This window comes from Pyxicephalus adspersus, chromosome Z, assembly GCF_032062135.1.
Source record: "Pyxicephalus adspersus chromosome Z, UCB_Pads_2.0, whole genome shotgun sequence".
NCBI lineage: Eukaryota > Metazoa > Chordata > Amphibia > Anura > Pyxicephalidae > Pyxicephalus > Pyxicephalus adspersus.
The window spans coordinates 51,617,381-51,632,821 of NC_092871.1; positions in this window are offsets into that span (position 1 = coordinate 51,617,381).

Consider the following 15,441-nt stretch of genomic DNA (forward strand, 5'->3'; position numbering starts at 1 on the left):
CGGCCGGCTGAACACAAGATCCCGGCCGGCTGAACACAAGATATCGGCCAGCTGAACACAAGATATCGGCCGGCATCTTACCTGGTCCCGCTGATCGTCCACGTCCGTCTTCGTCCAGCGCCGGATGATCTCTGAAGGGAGAAGCCGTCCGGCGGAGCAAAAATTTGTAGTACAAATTAGAAAAACCATCCGGGCCAGGTGAACTTCCCAACTTGCCTTGTGTTTAGGCTGCAGTTTAGGTAGGTCAAGATTATTAAGAAACCCTTCAATGCCTACATTGGAAATTGAGTCTTCAGAACTGTATAAACGACCATAGAAATCTTCAAAAGCTGCCAAAATTTTTTCTGGGTTTTGCGTTAGCCCTGGGGTCTGGGTCTGGGGTTGAGTTTATTAACCAAAAGGCTGCCTGGTTTGTCACTCCACAGATAAAATTTGTGGGCGGACCAGCGAATTGATTTTTCTGCCCTAGTAGTAAGAAGTAAATTAAGTTCTGTGCGTTTGGCCTCTAACCGAGACTTCAGCACGGGCTGGGGGTCGTTCTTATGTTGTAACTGTAACTGGTGGTATTCGTTAAGACCAATATCAATCAGTTTGTTATGAGCCCTCTTACGTGACGCCCCCAGTTTGATCAGCTCCCCCCAAATATAAGCCTTATGAGCTTCCCAATTAATAGCTGGGGACGTGTCGCTCACGACATTGATCTGAAAATAACTACCCAAAAATGAGTCTATCTCCCTTTTCACCAAAGTATCTGAAACAAAGCTTTCGTTAAATCTCCAGCGAAACCCGGTTGGTGGCCAGTTAAAACCCATCAGATACAATGCCAGCAGATCATGATCGGACCAAGGCGTTGACAAAATCCCAGCCCCAAGTATATTGGGGAGCAAATGAGACTGGACGAACCCATGGTCAATACAAGAATACTGGTTATGGGCTGGGATTACCACTTTTTGCATGTAAAAGCCCCCCCGAGTCACCCTCGGGATTACCCCTAGGGGGGTTAACTAACTTACCCCTAGGGGGGTTAACTTTAGGGATATATAGCAAAGTGGGATCAGAACTAAAAATCAGTATTTTCTCTAGAAAAATATAGATTTTTTTATGGTTCTTTGGAATTTTGGGAGAAAAACATAGAAATCTTTATGGCGTTGGAGATATATAGCAAAGTGGCATCAGAATGAAATATCTGTATTTTTTGGAGCGAAATACTGAACTTTTTATGGGTTTTAGGATAGATAAAATATCATAATATAATTTTTTTACAGAAATATTTAGGTTTTTTGTGATAGATTGCAAGAGGTATCCTAAATTATACCTCTTGTAATAAATCACAAAAGCCAGAAAAATTTCTATATTTATCCAAAAAAAAATACATATATTTCATTCTCATAGCGCTTAGTATCTATCCAAAAACCCATAAAATTTTCTTTATTTCTGTAAAAAAAAAAATACAGATAATAAATTCTAATCCCACTTGCTATCTATCTAAATAGCCATAAAAAAAATCTATAAATCATATTTAAATATCTCTATTGTTTGGAGAGAAAAACATACATTTTTTTGGCTTTTTTGATAGATAGCAAGTTGTAGCTTGAATTAAATATCTGTATTTTTTTTACAGAAATACAGACATTTTTTTTATTTTGATAGATTGCAAGTGGTATCAGAATTAAATATCTGTATTTTTTTTACAGAAACACAGAAATTTTTATGGCTTTTTGGATAGATAGCAAGTGGTATCAAAATTAACTATCTGTATGTTTTACAGAAATACAGAAATGTTTCTGTTTATTTTGATAGATTGCAAATTAAATTAAAATGTGCAATCTATCAAAATAATTTCAATTAAAATACAGATATTTAATACTGATACCACTTGATCTCTATCAAAAAAGCCATAAAAAATGTCTGTATTTCTGTAAAACAAATACAGATATTTAATTCTGATACCACTTGCTATCTATCAGAAAAGCCATAAAAAATTCTGTATTTCTGTAAAAAAAAAAAAATATTTAGTTCTGATACCACTTGCAATCTATCAAAATAAACAGAAAAATTTCTGTAAAAAAATACAGATATTTCATTCTGATACCACTTGCTATCTATCAAAAAAGCCATAAAAATGTCTGTATTTCTGTAAAAAAAATACAGATATTTAATTTTGATACCACTTGGAATCTATCAAAATAGAAAAATTTCTGTATTTCTGTAAAAAAAATACAGATATTTAACTGTGATACCACTTGCTATATATCAAAAAAAGCCATAAAAATGTCTATTTCTGTAAAAAAAAATACAGATATTTAATTCTGATACCACTCGCAATCTATCAAAATAAACTTAAAATGTCTGCATTTCTGTAAAAAATACAGATATTTAATTCTGATACCACTTGCTATCTATCAAAAAAAGCCATAAAAATGTCTGTATTTCTGTAAAAAAATACAGATATTTAATTCTGATACCACTTGCAATCTATCAAAATAAATTAAAAATGTTTGTATTGCTGTAAAAAATACATATATTTAATTATGATACCACTTGCAATCTATCAAAATAAACAGAAATAATTCTATATTTCTGTAAAGAAAATACAAAAATTTCATTCTGATCCTACTTGCTATCTATCAAAAAGCCATAAAAACTTCTGTATTTCTGTAAAAAAAATACAGATATTTATTTTCGATACCACTTGCTATCTATCCAAAAGGACAGAAAAATGTATGTATTTCTCTACTAAAAATACAAATATTTAATTATGAATCACAAGGCTTCATTATAAGTGATATAGGCCTCAAAGTAGATAGAGGCAGAGGGCCCTGAGGGAGGTGCTCGGTAAAAAAAAATTACAGAGGGACGAGTAGAAGGAGATGCCGAAGGCTATGAATGTGCTCTTTCCATCAAGGTGTCTGTGCAGCAGTTGACGACTAATCAGTACACTCTGCATAGGGGGTGTTTAAGTCATTGTCGATCCAAGCCTTATTCATTTTATTAAAAGTGATTCGGTCGACATTTTCTGTGGAGAGCCGAATCCGTTGGTCACTCACTACGCCCCCAGCTGCACTGAACGCTCTTTCAGATAACACACTTGCGGCTGGGAAGACAAGGATCTGAATGGCATGTTCTGCCAGCTCCAGCCACTGCTCAAGCTTGGATACCCAGTAGCCCAGTGGGTCCTGGCTTTGCAGGTTGCAGATTCCTTTGCAGAGCTCAGGTATCCCTGCACCATGACTGAGTACCACTGCTGAGTGTCATTGGCAACTGCTGCACGACTGGCAGCTTGCTTCCGCTGAAAAAAAGCCTGCATAGTTTGGCTTAGACGACCTCTACTGCTGCTGCCACCCATTCAGCCTAAAGCAGTTGTTTGGCGCCCATGGCTGGTGGAACTGTCATTGGGATCCCTGCTGCTGCTGCTGCAGGCAACCGGAAAGGCTGAGCACAAGTCCCTTACAAGCACTTCTTGGTAGTGCTGCATTTTAGGTCCCCTGTATTGGGGCAAGATCAGTTGTTGTATCTCAGGCCTGCAACGTGGATCCAGTAACGTAGCAATCCAATAGTCGTCAGTCTTTGTTTTTATGTGTTGAATGCATGGATCTTTGGCTATGCACTCCTGCATGAAGGCTATCATGTGGTTCAAACTACCCACAGCTGAGGTAATTCTGGACCCACACTCCTGAGGGTCGAACAGCAGCACAGGATCGTCCTCCTCCTTCTCTGCCTGGTCTTGGCATCCACGGAACATGCCGCCTTGTGTTTGGGTGGATGGATGCCATGTACCCTCAATATCCTACTCTGCCCCTTCCTCCCCTTCTCCCATGCCTGCAATATCCTCCTCATCCTCTTCCACCTCCTCCTCTTCCTGGATTTGTGGTGCACTATGCCTAGTAGGCACGCATGTCCGAGATGATGTTTGAAACATCATCTCTTGATGCAGCTGAACACATATCTATACACACATATATGTACATTTATATCATATATATATATATATATATATATATATATATATATATATATACATACCTCTATATACATATACATATCTATTTACATATTCATAAACAATCTTGAGGTGCAACAACTATCAGGTTCATGATGTGACCCAGGCAAGGTACGTGTGTGAGTTTCCTACAACGCAGGGCTGCCAGCAGATTGACCCAAGCTTCGCAACCTCAGGACTGCGTGGCAACATCTGAATTGTGCACCAAAATAGCAAACTGCAGGTTGTTGCTGGCGGTGAACATATGCTGCTGAATGGGAGGTGCTGGGTCTCTACGGCAAAGTGTCCCTGGAGGAACAGGTTGAGGCACAAGAGTCAAAGGAGGAGGTGGAAGTGGAGGTTGGGGAGGAAATTGCATGGCGATGTGCTCTGGGTGGAGGTAGGTATGCAGGCCTTGCTGCAGCTGCATCTTCCCCCGCTGCCACCAGAGTTACCCAGTAAGCTGTATAGGAAATATACCTTCCCACTCCATGCTTGCTCGACCAACTGTCAGTTGTCAGATGCACCTTGCTAGAAACTGAGTACTGCAAGGCCATGGACTCATTGCTCTGCACGTGTTCATGCAAAGCAGGAACACATTTTTCTGCAAAATACTGTCGCTTGGGCATAACGTACTGTGGAGTTGCGCAGAGGTAACGGAACGCATTGGAGTCCACCAGCTGGTAAGGGAGGAGCTTGAAAGGATCTATTCTATCTTTATCAGTACACCCTGGTCAAGGTTGGAAACTGCCTCCAGCTCTGACGCGTCAGGGGACAAATCTCAAGAAGACACGCACACAAGGGATATGGTATACAAGAATTGTCCAAAGTTTATTGATGTGTCATACCCTTTTATAGTCACTTTTGGTTAGTACTGAGCAAGTGAAAACAAATGAGTTATACAATACATACATACATATATGGTCATAGCAACATTAGGAAATTATTTGCCACGTACACTTAGAATTTTAGAGATAACACAAGTTCCCTTTTTTGACTTGTGGTTAAACATGTTTCGTACAGATAAGGACTCTGACAGTTATAGTTTGCGACATGCAATAATTTGTTCTATTTTCCCTTATGCAAGTAAAACAAGATATCTCTTAATACATATATATAGGACAAAGGTTCATCTGGAAACACAACTCACAAAATGGATGCTGTCAGAACAAGATGGAGGTTTCTACTCCCCTCAGAGCTTTAACTCAATCAGCTGTGCAATTGCCGCATTGATTAGCTTTGTTTTGGGGTCATTTGGGCCATATTTCCTCTTGCGTTCCAGCATCTGGGGGATGGAAGTTTGGATGCTGCTAATGCTAACCACAGAAACATTGGACGATGGGGTAGAAGTTGTGGGGGATGGCAATGATGCCTGGTCTTGACTGCTAGCAATGCAACAAACAGCAGCAGATCTGCGTTGGAGCTCCTGCTCACTGCTGGTGGAGCCTGAAAAAGGTAATGCTCGGCTTTATGCCCCACTCAAATTGCTGGCAGCAGCATGGGTAACTTTGGTGGCAGAAGGAGGAAAGGCAGCGGAGGAAGATCGAGCAGTTTGAGCTTGCTTCTTGGGTGGAGGTGGTCGCACAGAGCTCTATGCTTTGACCAGGTGTTCCCGCCAGGTTACCGGGTGGTGGCTTTTTTTGAGTGCTCGTGCAACTTGTTCCAAGTTTGTTTGGGTTTTTGCCCATTTCAAGTGTTGAGCACACAGTTTGCAGATGACTATAGTGTTGTCATCACTATGGACATTAAAAAATGCCCACACTGGCGAACATCTAACTGGGCCAAAAGGTGCTCTGGAGCTGGTGCTCGTAGTGGCGGTCCGCAGTTCTTGAGGCATAGCTGTGGTGACAGCTTCCGACGATTTAGGTCTATGACTTGCCTCACTGGTACTTGAAGAATGCAGAGTATGGGCAGCTTTTACCCTCTTCCTCCCTCTCCCCCTTTGAAGGCGTTCTTCAACCTCCTCCTCCTCTTCTTTCTCCTCCTCCTTCCTGCCTATGATGATCTCCTTGTTTGCCCCATGTCGGATCAAGGACATCATCATCATCGCCATCAGAAGAGACAGTTTCCCTATATGTGCTGAAAGGAAGCAGCGGCCTTTTAGAGCCAGTTTGAATTGGCTCGTCTGGCTCAGAGTGTTATGGTGAAAAGTAAATGGGGGGAAAGCCTGTGAACTGACTCTCTTCGTCAGATGACTGAAACAACTGAGCATCTTGAAGGAATGCTTGTACCTCTGCCTCTCCAACCCCTCGGTGGGACTCCTCTACATACTGCTGTACACGTGACTTTCCAGCCGCTGATGACAAACTAGGAGGAACAGGTGTATCATGAATTGTTTGGGACACCTGTAAGGCCTGTGTCTGGGACTGGGATGAAGAGGGGGTACAATCACTTGACCCAGGTTGGGTCATGTACTCCACTACGCCTTGTTCATGGTGTGGCAATAATGGACACCCACCACCAACAGCAGCGCTTCTTGTTCCTGGGTCTAGAGGCAAGTTTAATTAGTTTCCCTCTAATAATGATTTTGAATGCTTCCCAGTTATTAGCATAGGACATGTCACTAGGAACGTTGTGTGCAAAAAATTCTTCATAGTGTTCCCAATTTTAGTGCCTAGTAACCTATTATGCAATATGCTATTGTTTATTCTCCTGTAGAAACAAGATGATCTACCTCCCAAGGTTGAGAGCATGACTACCACAGGGTCGTGGTCAGACCAAGTGGAAGAAATATTCTGGACGCTTGAGACAAGGGGGACCAAGTGAGCTGAGATGAAAAAGTGGTTGATCCTAGAAAAAAGCTGATGAGCCATTGAAAATCTCTGGCCGAAGGATTAAACTCCTATCAGATGTCAGCTAGGTCATGTTGGCGCAGTATTAGTTGCCCCAACCTATTGCTCCACTTTGGGGGATGTTTATATCGCGGAGTTTCTAGAGAAATCATAGTTCCCTGTACCTTGGGTAAAGCCTGAGTGAGAAGATCCTGAAAGAATGCCATTTGGCCTGTATTGGGGGCATAGTATACAATAAATGTGACTAGTTGACCCGATATTGACCCCGTCACTACTATGAACCTCCCCTACATATCTCTCGCCACCTCCATCTCAAAAAAGTTCAAGTGTTTTGCCAGACACAAAACCACCTCAAGGTGTTTTCCCCTGCGTTTGCCATGTAAAACTGTGGGTAATGTTTGTGAAGATATGTTGGTGCCAAGCTCCTGGTAAAATGTAATTCTTGCAGGGCCACTATATCTACCTGAAGAGAATGGTAGTTTTGGAACACTTTACTTCTTTTAATGGGGGAGTTGAGACTTTGGGCTTTGTGAGATATAATCTTAACCCCCTTGGCGGTATTCCCGCGTGTGACTTGAGGTGAATTTTAAATGCAAAAAGCAGAAAAAAACTACTACCTGAGACCCTCGTTTCAACAGCATCCTCAGCGATCTCCATCCAGCTGCTGCATCACAGCCTCGGTCTGATGCATGAAGCGTCGGTACGCTGAGGAGGCGTGGCGGGACAGGAACTTTTAAAGCAGATTGCATTGTAATCTGTATTTAAATGCTCGATCACAGTAAAATAGAGGTACGCTTGACTGGTCGTCACTTCACTGAGTACATCCCACCAACCCAAAAAAAGGCAGCACCTACAAGAAAGTGCATGGTTTGTTGCTCAAAGAGGGATGACAGTGGAAGGAAAATCCAAATGGAACCTCTTTTTGCATAAAAATACTGACATAATTAGAACACCAGGGGGGTTAAGAGAGGTAGGAGATTTGTCTGGGGCCTTACTCATGACAGACCTGGAAGAGACAACATGCCTTTTAGCAAAATGAGTAGGATCTGAGGTGACCTACACCTGTTGATGACTGATGTTGGGAGGGAATAGAGAACATCAAGGGGGGAATAATGACAGTCAGATAGCAAACAATGTAAAAATAGGCAGACACAGCACAGGTGAATACACTCATGGGAGGCTCAGGTGGAACCCAGATCAACAGGCCTCCAACCAGGAATCCCATGTTGGAGAGCATGTGTACCTCCTCCCTCTCCAAGGCACTGATAAGTGAATACATTTTTGCAGCAGCAACAAGTTTTAGAACAGTAAAAATCAAAACGTAGCAAACAAACAGCAGAGCACTCAACCAGGCAGCTAAGGCGGTGCTCCAATTATTAATGGTAAGGTGAAGGTATATTTATAGCATAAAAAACTATTTTATGGTGCATTGTGGAATACAATACTATCTACTATAGATCAAAAACAACAACCTAAAATGACCTAAAATACAATTTAGAAAAAGGCAACTTTTAACCTTAACAACCAGTTGGGAAAGAACCAGGAACCAGGTACCTACTTCTGAGTCCAGAAAAATCTGGGAAGTGAAGAGTGATGTAGCCATCTAGATGACACTCACAAGAACAGAAGGAGGGCACTAGATCCAAGATCATCTATCAGTGCTATCAGATGTGATGCTTTTGCTTGTTAGCTCTGGTGGCTTTATTCCAAAGAAGGTACAATGGAGCTTGGGAGCCCTCCTTTAGTGATTCAGTAGAACCTTGTGAAGTAACCCTATACCAGTGGTGGTGAACCTATGGCACACGTGCCAGAGGGGGCACTCAGTGGCCTCTCTGTGGGCACGCACTCCCCACCTGGTTGGCCTCCCATTGGCTGTCCCTCTGTCAGCTCTGCTGGCTGTGGAATTTCCCTTTTCCTTCTCCTGTGTCATCAGTTAACCCTCAGAATACCAGGCTGTGGTGAGGAGAGGCAGCCATTGTGTCTTAAAGCTGATGTGTCTTGATCCAGCATTGAAAGGGTGAAAGTACAGAGGGAGAGAGGGAGGAGTAGGCAGACATGACAAAGGGGGGGGGGGGGGGGGTCTCTTGTATTGCTCTGTCCTAGTTATGGGAAGTACAATATGAAAGTTGAAGACACTGAACAGAGCTACACAACCCAGGAACAGGTGTACCAGTCTGCTATACCCAGTCAGGAACAGGTGAACACAAAGCTTGTGGAAGAAGGTAAGTGTCTGTTGAATGTAATTGTGTGTAACTGTAACTGTGTGGTGCTTTTACCAAAAATTGTGTGCAATGTGCTGCATTGCTAAGCAATTGGCATAGTTTAGTAAAACTCCCTGCATTCCTGTAATGTGAGATATATATAATATTAGCTAATAATAAATGGGCCATTGGTCTGATCCTGTGGGCTCTTCTGATGTTCTTATCCGGTGAGGTCTGATGCCGCTTCGGTCCATAGTATTTGCGGTTCTATTGGGCTGTCCCTATGAAAATGAAGGGTGGTCCAATGATCCGTATCATTAGGCTAGGAGATCAAATGGAGGAAAAAGTGTCCTTTTCCAGATAGGGAGGAGAATCCTTCCAACCGTCATATAGACAAAGGGCACCCCACTAGACTCCAGCACGTACTCGCGGGGCAGGGAGGGGGCAGAATAAGGAGGGAGGCATAATATGGGTGGTGATAAAAATAATGATAATTGTTAGTGTAGTGTCCCATATGGGAGCTGCTTGAGTAACATGAACCAAATAAATGATAAGAAAATAAGGTATGTATTTAGAAGTATTATAAGCATGATTATATATATATAAGCTGGAAATAATATCAGTTTTATAATTAAAGTGTACGTTTTAGCAAGGAAATGTAGAACTGAAAAAAGTGATTTCCAAATGATGATAAATAAATTTGAGTGAGATTCAAATTTCAACTTAAAAGTTTAAATATAAATGCAAATCAACCATTTACAAGTTAATATGACATTATAACTTGAATTGGATACATTCTTTGACGTACAGAGGTAGTGTACATACAAATAGAAGCACTTTTCAACTATATTTAGGTAATATTCCTACATCCCACATCAAACATAAAAGAATAATGCATCATTGAGTTGATTGAACAGTATGATACAATGTGTTTGTCCTAGCAAATCAAATAATACAGGATGGTTTTGGCTATTGTTACTATAGGATACTACAGGTATAAACATATGATGACATATAGAACATAATGGATGACATATAACACCTATTTACATTGTTGATATGCAAGACATAAGAGAAATAGATTAGAGAAAATAGAATTCACAGTGTGTGGTGTAATGTAGCCCGAGTGTAATTGTAGTTCAAGCTCAAAGTATAATGTGGCTTGGGCTCAAATTTAGGGTTTAAAACGTTTTACATCATTTAAGCTGGGTGGTTAGGTGGCTTGTAGATTATTTATCCACTTGCACTCACATTGAAGTAGTTAAGCGTTTAGGTCACTGAAGGAAAAAATCCTGTTTCCCTTATCCCTTTCCTTGAAAAGCAGTATCCTCACTAAGTCTCTATTAGCTTAATAATCACACAGATCCTAAATAACAAGATATTTATAAAAAGAGAAAAGAATTAACAAGTAATCAACAAATATTCCAATTAAGCTAACTATTAATCAAATAGACAAAGTAAAATGAAACATTACGCAAAGAGTTTGTCCTCTGTACCCTGCACCTTAGCTCGAGAGAAAATGAGAAAGTAAGAGAAAGAGAGGTCTAAGAGGCATTGGATATATTTACGAGCATAGGAGATTTGTGAGAAGAGGCATAGGATGTATATAAGAGGATAAGAGATTTGGGAGAAGAGGGTATAAAATGTATATAAGAGGATAAGTGAGAAAGATTTGTGGCTGTTGTCCCTTCTTATACATCTCCAGGACCCCTGGCCACATCCAGCCACACCCATGCATCTAGCCCGTACGTGGGTGTCCTCCCACTTCCGGAAATACACTGCTCACAGGTGCTTGCTGATCATCTCCAATAGGTGTCACTGTTGCATTGGGGGCAAGTCCTCTGGCTTGAACAGAGTGTGTTTGATGGCATTAAAGAGGTCTTCTTCTTCCCATTCTCCTAAGTAGAAGTTAGCATAGGTCGGAGCACACTTTATTCCCATTGCACAAGAAGCCCATCTGCTTGTGCCACATTGATTGACATGCTGCAGCGCTCTGCCTATGAATGGAAATACTCCCCCACCATAGGGTATGTCTCCCATTTATTTTCAATTTATTATATAGACAAGAATATATATCTTTATTTATATTCATGTATATTTGGAAATCAGTGACCTATTTGACTACATTGAATAATACATCCATTATCATTTATATTAAATTTATAAACCTTGCTTTTATCCTACTTATAACTGGCAGATTTTTAAATAACATATTCAATAATCACTTTTTCCTTGCCACTCATATGGGACTTCATTAATTATATTTGCTTATTATTCCTTTTTATGATGATTTTTTCCCTTTTTTATTTTTGCTAAATTACAACTCCTAACTCTTTTCTCAGTACTAACCATTTGTCAAAATTACATCTTTTCTCACCTGTGTCTTTCACTGGCACACACCTTGATTTAAACAATAGGGATGAGCAGGCGAGATTTGTAATTTCGATCTCGTGGCAAATCGGGCCTTTCTCGCTTACAGAACAAGTTAGCGAGAACGGTCTTGTGATTCGCCATGAGGTCGTGTTCTTCCTGATCGAATGAGGGAAAAAGCAGGGGGTGGTAACGTGGGAATCGCGGCTGACAGCGAATTATTTGCTCCCAGGATGCACTGCAAGGCCCAGCAGCCAATCAGGAGAGATCTGAACACAAGCATATAAATACAGGGGAGGAGGGAGGGGTTAGTCACTCCATTTTGTGTTCTGTGTATAGGATAGATGCAGGGAGAGATGTGTATTGTGACAGGGACAGTGTAGGAGCCTTCTCAGTTCATTGTTAGTTGCATAGTTCTGTGTTTTATAGGGGATATATCCTTTTACATGAGCTACTAGCTAGTCAGTTTTGTTAAAATGTCAGCAGTCAGCAGATTTAGTGTAATCTGTATTGTGTATTAGTGAAGACACTGTTAGTAATTTTTTCCCACTGTACATTCACTAAAGCTAAATAAAATCAATTGTAGTTCTTATTTACCAAAGAAGAATGTTTGGTACAGTTAAATTTCTGTCCTACTGTAAAATAAATACAGATATTTTAGTGTTTGATACCTGTTCCTATTTACCAAAGAAGACTTCTTAGTAAAGTTAAATTTCTGTCCTACTGTAAAATAAATACAGATATTTCTGTGTTTGATATCTGTACAGGGAGCTCAGGCGGACACTGCCTTTACCATATCCCCCTGTAGCGGCAGCAGCAACAGTAGTGGCAGCAGGCCACACACATCCAAAAGTCTAGGCCAAGGCAGGAGGAATTTTTTTGGATGCCTGGCAAAACCTGATGCGGCCACCTCAAACAAGTGAAGTGCGGGGGCATAACTATCGAGAATGCATGAAGCGCACGGTGCGTGATTACGTTGACTCTTTTCTGGTTGGTGGTGGTGTTGATGACAGCAATTATGAGGAGGATGCCTTTCCTGGCAGTAGTGACGTCATTAGTTTTTGGGTCAACAGGCTTGAAATCTGCCCGCAGTTAGCACAGTATGCCATCAGGCTTCATTCGTGCCAGGCATCAAGTGTTCTGTCCAAAAGAACCTTCAGTGCCGCTGGAGGATTGGTCACGGATAATTGGTCATGACTGTCCCCAGAAAATGTCAATCGCCTCACCTTTTTGAGAATAAACGAAAGGTGGGTTACTAACAATCACTGCAGATGTCACTGGTTGACTGGCACAAAGACTCACTAGCCAACCAAGATGCCTCTGTGAACCCACACTGCTCCTGTGCTGAGTCTGTGGCTGCCTATCACCAACACCATGTCAGCTGAGCCTGCCTCGGTTGAATTTTTCTGCTAGTTATCGCAACGTACAGGGTGGCATTCATCCCCAGGGTGGTCATGCTTGCCATTGTGCCAGCTAGCAATATACTTTACATTTCTGCTGCTTCCGGGAGGCTGACAAACTGCAGATGAAAACCCCCAGTACTGCCACACTGATAGGTACCATTGCTTTTTCCTAAATTTTCAGCTAAGTATTGTAAGATTGAGGGTTGGCATTCATGTCATCCACTTCATGAAGCAAACTAGCAATACCGTCTACCTTCCTACCGCTTCTGGCACAGACCACAGCAACAGTGCTGGCGCACAAAACATCTTGGTCTGGCCCTTCTATGTTTAATCACAAATTTAATCACAAGTTTGTTCACAAATTTTTAGATATTTGTATTACACACTTCTTGCGCTCCTTCTCGGGGCCCACCACCTCCTCCTCCTGCCACCTGTCAGTATTCCATTCACTAAAATTGTATTACACACTTCTGTGTGGCATTGAGGACGCACTACACCCAGCTCTAGATGCCAGTAACCAATGCAGTCCCTGCTCTGTCGCAGGACCCACCTCCTCCTACTTCTTGCTGCTTGTCAGTACTCCATTAACAAAAATTGTATTACACACTTCTAAATGGAATTGACGATGCACTACACCCAGCTCTCCATGACATCTCCATGATCTCCTTACCAATGCGGTCTCCCTGGTGAAAGCTGACCAGAGGCCACACACTGCTACTTGTCCGAAATTTTATAGTTGGCATTTCTAACACATGTCATCCAGGTCATGATGCCAGCTAGTAATTATTATTATTATTATTATTATTATTAATAAAATGTATATAGATTAATAAATTATGCAGCTATATAAATTAAATAGGGGTGCGTACATTAAACAGCAATGCTTTCTTCTGCTGTTTTGACAGCAGAGACTGTTGCTAGTAGGTTGAGTTCACCCTTTCTCCTAATGTTTATGCTTCCTTCTAAATGCTGTCCATCACGCAAAAATCCTATTTTCCTGGTCACTTTACCTGCCATTTTCTGGAAAATCACAAGGTCTTTAGGAACTTTTGTATTTGTCCCTTGTTGTCATGGTTTTCCTACACATACCTAGCACTTTTGCTGGTTCTAACATGTATAAGGGCTTTGCTAATAATGTTTAAAGTCAGCCCATTGACTTTAATAGGATTCGCAAAATCAGTTCACCGAAATTTCGCGGACACATCAGAAGTTCTAGGAAATTTTCACAAGACTGTCAGAGGCCTTCTTGCTCATCCCTAGTCTTGTTATCACATAGGGGATGCTATAAAATAAAGATTAAGGAAATAGCACTTCACCTGCTGACACCAGACAGAAAACTAAACTCAGACACAGCAGCAGCTTCATGGTCCTGGATGCTTCTATGCCTGCAAAAAGTAATCATTTAAATATTTAATGCAGTGACTAAAAGTAGCCAACAGTGGGTCCCTGTGCAGAAATGACTTTGCTCCCCCTTTTCACTAAACCAAGTACACCCAAAAAAGAAATTCACTTTACAACAAATACACAATTATGTTGATTAAAAAAATGAGAAGCTTTAAAAGAAAGTATTTTGCTTGCATATGATCAGAATATTATCCATTCAACACAGCTTTATCTCATTCACTGAGCTAATAAAAAAATAATATAATTAATAAATACCAAAATATATTTATTTTAGTAAATGAGTTGAAACTGTGTACACTTTTATCATCCAATTACATGCAGGCAAAAAACATTTGTAGTGCTCTTTGCACATCACTGGCTGTTCTTTGGAAAGTAACTTTTATTCTCTAAGATAAATTTGTGCTTTTTACCTTAATAAATAATAATTTAAATGTTAGAGAAGGAAAAAAACACTGAAAAACATTTACTATAACAAATATTACAAAAAATAATAACAAATTTAAAATAACAATATATCTAATTTTGGTATTCTGAGACACAAAGTCTTGACAATGACAAGGAACCACAAACAGACATAGTGTTATCCCCAAATAATAGTTGTCTCTCCTCTATGGCACCCAAAATTAAACCAGGGGTATCAGCTTTCCAGAAGGAGGTGGTGCTTGCTGGTGGATGGGACAAAAATTATACAACATTGTAACAGATAGTCTATGAACAAGGTTAGGTATATGAAATTGAGAAAAAAGGAGAGCTGAACTGTGCATGATACATGCAAGGGTTTGTCCTTACCATTGTAGCCATTGCTGACTTGCCCTTGAAGGTTTAAGCTCCACATCTGTCATTTTTTTATCGCCCATATTAGGTTACCTAGGACAAGCTTTCTAGTGACTTCGTTCTAAGTGAAGTAGAGGGACTGACATTGCAGGTCTCCTTCTCGAAATACCTGGCTGTGCAGTACCAGAAGAGACATGCTTTAAACGAGTGTCAGAAAAGTTTCAGTGAATTGCCAGTATGGGGATCTGAGTATCATAACTGCAGACAAGGAGTCAGAAGTCTTAAAGGAAAACTCAGGAATGGCAGCTGCCATTAATTACTTATGATAGTGTCCCATAAAGGAAGAATGAAACCTTACCAATTAAAAATAGCTAGCAGCCAGATTCTTTATTGGGGAAGTGCCAGGCAAAGTATTCTCTGAAAAATAAATGTACCTGCCTGTCTGCATCCTCCTATATAATTAAGGTATGTCATTCCAGGCTGGCCAAACAAGATGGACCAAAGTTCCCAAATTCAGA